At 35.9% G+C, this 5,616-nt stretch overlaps 1 protein-coding gene across 1 annotated transcript in view; it reads right to left on the reverse strand.

Annotated features, from left to right (window-relative positions):
* cplx2b (complexin 2b) overlaps window positions 1-4,641 on the reverse strand; it is a 22,373-nt gene extending 17,732 nt beyond the window's left edge. The window contains exon 1 of the mRNA XM_061977305.1: window positions 4,609-4,641. The gene's annotated coding sequence lies outside the window, so the exon portion shown is untranslated. The remainder of the gene's footprint in view (window positions 1-4,608) is intronic.
* Window positions 4,642-5,616: the final 975 nt, after the last annotated feature.

Genomic DNA, 5,616 nt, shown 5'->3' on the forward strand with positions numbered 1-5,616 from the left:
TAACGATATAATGCATATACTGTAATGAATAGAATGTATAGAATATAACATATATATATGTATATATACGTTTATAACATACACAATATATATGAGGTATACAATGTATAGATTGTACATAATGTGTATCACCTATGTAATGTAATGTATATAACGATATAATGCATATACTGTAATGTATAGCATTTATAGAATATAACATATATATGTATATATATGTGTATATATATGTTTATAACGTATATAGTGTACATACAGTAATGTATAGAATGCATATAATGTATATAATATGATGTATATAATGTATCCATCCATCCATCCATCCATTTTCTACCGATTGTCCCTCTCGGGGTTGCGGGGGGTGCTGGAGCCTATGTATACAACCTAATGTATACAATGATATGATATATATATATATAATGTATATCATGTATCTAACATATATAGTGTAGAGGTTGTATATAATGTATATCACATATGTAATGTAATGTATATAGCAATATGATGCATATACTTTAATGTATAGAATATAAAATATATATGTATATATATGTTTATAACGTATACAATGTTTCTACAAAATGTATAGAATGTATATGAGGTATACCATGTATAGATTGTATATTATGTTTATCACATATGTAATGTAATGTATATAAAGATATAATGCATATACTGTAATGTATAGAATGTAACATATACATGTATATATGTATATAATGTATATGTATATACATATATGTATTAATGTATATATGTATATAATGTATATGTATATATATATATATATATATATATATATATATATATGTTTATAGCAGATACAGTGTACATACAGTCAGGGCCGGCCCGTGGCATAGGCCGTATAGGCAAATGCTAAGGGCGCCGTCCATCAGGGGGCGCCACGCCAGTGCCACAAATGTTGGAGAAAAAAAAAAAAAAAGTTGGTACTATTATTTCTAAATACAAAAAATAATCCCACGTTAATTAAAATGCAAAGTAAAGCCTATATAATAGAAATATTATTTGTTACAACATTACGCCCCCCCCCCCCCCCGCCCCCTCCCTTCCCGTATCATGACTCTTTTTGGACGTCACCACATCAAAAAATCAACACAAGATGTCAAAACGGCCAAAACTGTCAGGTGCCCAGGGAAGAAATAAGAGAAAAGAAGAGGAGGAGAAACGAGAAAAAGACAAGAGGTAGCAAGTAGGTAACGTTAGCCACATGAAATTATTTGTCTGTTACAGAATGTGATAGTAACCTGGCTTTTTAGCATTAAGCTAATGTTACATGATTTGGCAATTGCTAATCAATAAATAGCTAGTTCTGTTTTAACGTCGGGTTAATATTGTGGAGGGGGCTAAATTGTTATGGAAAATAATAATGTAACGTTAGGTAATTACAGTACTCCCACCTTACATTCCTCAGGGACATTTGTATTAGATCTTTTAAGCAGGTGTTTTTTGTTTACATTGTTATTGCCTTCTGGTTAGCTAATGTTTGCCCTGCAGGTAATAGTCACTTTTCCACCCCTTTATATATTAGGTATAGTTGTAAGCCTAGTTGTTAAAGTGCACATCATTAATGTAAATTAAGCAATATGTATGTAAAAAATATTGTATTTCATATATTCATTTTTTATTTTTTGCATTCATTTATTTATTCATATTTTTTTTTATCTTGTTTACTATTCTGATTGTTAATTTGCTTTCTTTAAGTAAAAAAAAAGGTCAAAGACAAAGCTATTCGGTTTCTTGTGAGTATATACACTTCACTGCCGATGTGGGGGGGCGCCACCTAAAATCTTGCCTAGGGCGCCAGATTGGTTAGGGCCGGGCCTGCATACAGTAATGTATATAACATATACAATGTATAAATTGTATATAAAGTATAAATTGTATATAAAGTATAGAATGTATATAATGTGTATAATCTGAATAACACATAGAATATGATGTATGTAACGTATGCAATATGTAATGTATGATGTATATAATGTATATCAAGTATATAACATATATAGTGCAGATTGTATATAATGTATATCACATACATATAATGTATATATCAAATATAATGCATATGCTGTAATGTATATAATATAACATATACATGTATATAATGTGTATATATATATATGGTTATAACAGTATACAGTGTAAATAAAGTAATGTATATAATGTATACAATGTATAGAATGTATATAATATATACAATCTCTATAACGCATATACTATGATGTATATAATGTATGTAATATGCAATGTATACAATGATACGATGATGTATATAACATATACAGTGTATATATTATATATATTCCCTATAACACATAAAATATGATGTATATAATGTATGTAATATGCAATGTATACAATGATATGATGATGTATATCATGTATATAACATATATAGTGTATAGATTATATATAATGCATATATAATATATATATATGTTTATAACGTATACAATGTTTGTACAGAATGTATAAAATGTATATGAGTTATACAATGTATAGACTGTATATAATATATATCACAAATGTACAGAGCGTATACATCATATATAATGTAGATAATGTATAGATTGTATATAACATATAGAATGTACTGTAAAATGAAAAATAGTATTTTAGGGTGGTAAATGCAGTGTATTCCTGCAAAAGCAGTAGATGACCGAAAGTACTTTGGTTGTAATTTGTAGAAAACACATGGCTGTACTGTGAAAATACTCATGAAAACTAGAACCATGCATTAGCAAATACTATACAAAGTACAATATTACTCTGTCGAAATGAAAGAAGGACCACGCTGTGAGTTGCCCAGTCAAAGGTTGTACCAACACTGTCAAAACCTCGCTACTTCCTGCCTCTTGCCCTGTGAGGCTCCGCCCTCCCCCCCCCATCTTCCCTCTGGCCATACACACACTACCATGTGTCGTTTCCTGCGCCCAAGAAGGCCCGGCGGTGTGAGGGGGCGGAGGAATGAGGACGGACAAAAGAGGGAAGACAAGGGGGGAAGGTAGGAAGCAAGGAGGGAAAGTAGGACAGAGGAAGTGAACAAGTGAACGATGAAGTGAGGATGGGGAGGAGTGGGCGGGTACAGGAAGAATAATCGCCTGACTCGGCTAGCTAATGTGGGCGGGGCTAAACCACCCAGTCACTTATTTAGGCACAAAACAAAGGAACGTCTTGTTGTCGCCATGGTAACTAGCGTCTCCTTTTCATATCGGAATATTCAAACCTGTGAGCGTCATTTGACAGCAGCTTTCATGCTTCCTCGTTATCTGCTTTCGTGTGTGTGTGTGTGTGTGTGTGTGTGTGTGTGTGTGTGTGTGTGTGTGTGTGTGTGTGTGTGTGTGTGTGTGTGTGTGTGTGTGTGTGTGTGTGTGTGTGTGTGTGTGTGTGTGTCGGAGCAGGGGGTGGCGCCGCGGGTGGGTGGGCGGAGAAGATAATCAAGTTACGCTCGATATAGCTGCGCCTCCCCAGCAGAGTGAATGTGGCAGCGGGAAGAAGAAGAAGAAGTAGGAATAGTGGGCGGGGCCTTCCAGCCAGCTCCTCGCCGCCCGCTCCGGGGCGTGGCGGAGGCACAACTGGGACAGCCAATGGGGAGAAGACAAACGAGCTGGTTCAAATAAACTAGGAATTAGCACACAAGACACCGAGTTAACCGTAAATTCCGGATTATAAGGTGCTACTTATTTCCTGCGCTTTGCACACTGTGGCTTATAAAATGGCGCGGCTAATTTACGGATTTTTACACAGAATGCAAAATAGTTTTCACGAAACACACGCAGAGACGCTGAAAAGGTGTGCTATGGTTTGTGCAAGGGCGCCATCTTTTGGATGAGTACCCTCACTGCGGGTGCTGCTGGGTGAATGTGAATTCCCGCTGTTTAAAGCTTTTAACCGGCAGGAGAAGTTCCCTACCGTTTAGAGTTTCTACTCATTTGGGTTCTTCATCCATCACGCCAAGCAACTTTTGTAAGTTTTACAATACAACTAAAACAATTCTTACTTACTAAAGCTTCCCATGTGTGATGTCTGTAGGAGTGTTTTCATGCATATTTGTACGTGCTATCATAATGTAATCAAGCTAGCGTCGTTAGCATTAGCTAATATGCTAACAGGCGTACCAGTGTCCGTGTTAGTATTATTAACTTACAATGGCATTATTTTTGTATTGTTTCACTTTCACAAATTCCTCAGTAAATTCAAGGATACATGAGATCTTGAGTCTCTTTGGATGATTTTTACATATACATATATATATACATATATATATATATATATATATATATATATATATATATATACATTTATATATATATATATACATTTATATATATATATATATATATATATATATATATATATATATATATATATATATATGTATGTATATATATATATGTGTGTATATGTATGTATATATGTATATGTATGTATGTATATATGTATGTATATATATATATATATATATATATATATATATATATATATATATATATATATATATATATATATGTATATATATATATATATATATATATATATATATATATATATAGACCCCTGCAAATGAGGATGATGATGATGCCTCACCTTCACCTGCAGCCACGCGCTCGCGCACGCGCAGTCGGCGTCCAATTTTGGGGGTCCGAATCGCGCGCGTGTGAAGCGTGCAGCGCGCACGGAGCCTCGGCGCGGAAGAGCCCAAATGACAGCGTGGCCGCGCGCCGTGCGTGCGTGTGATGGTACTGACCTGCCGCCAAAAAGGACACCGCCAGTGAAGCCAAGTTCCCGGATGACAGCCCGCCTTTTTTATCCCCGCGCTCCGCCCCGCCCTCCTCTCTCTCTCTCACTCTCTCACTCTCTCTGTCTCTCTACGTGCACGCCGCCGAAACACACACACACACCACGCGGAGCGTGCACACGCACGTACACACACGCACACAATACATCATGAAACAGTAGTATAATAATACTGTAAGAAGTAATAGTGTAGTACAAACCCCGTTTCCATATGAGTTGGGAAATTGTGTTAGATGTAAATATAAACGCAATACAATGATTTGCAAATCCTTTTCAACCCATATTCAATTGAATATGCTACATAAAACTCATAAACTTTATTTATTTTTTTGCAAATAATAATTAACTTAGAATTTCATGGCTGCAACACGTGCCAAAGTAATTGGGAAATGGCATGTTCACCACTGTGTTACATGGCCTTTCCTTTTAACAACACTCAGTAAACGTTTGGGAACTGAGGAGACACATTTTTTAAGCTTCTCAGGTGGAATTCTTTCCCATTCTTGCTTGATGTACAGCTTGAGTTGTTCAACAGTCCGGGGGTCTCCCTTGTGCTATTTTAGGCTTCGTAATGCGCCACACATTTTCAATGGGAGACAGGTCTGGACTACAGGCAGGCCAGTCTAGTACCCGCACTTTTTTACTATGAAGCCACGTTGATGTAACACGTGGCTTGGCATTGTCTTGCTGAAATAAGCAGGGGCGTCCATGGTAGCATTGCTTGGATGGCAACATATGTTGCTCCAAAAGCTGTATGTACCTTTCAGCATTAATGGTGCCTTCACAGATGTGTAAGTT

Source organism: Nerophis lumbriciformis, linkage group LG16 (genome assembly GCF_033978685.3).
Source record: "Nerophis lumbriciformis linkage group LG16, RoL_Nlum_v2.1, whole genome shotgun sequence".
In the NCBI taxonomy this organism is placed as follows: domain Eukaryota; kingdom Metazoa; phylum Chordata; class Actinopteri; order Syngnathiformes; family Syngnathidae; genus Nerophis; species Nerophis lumbriciformis.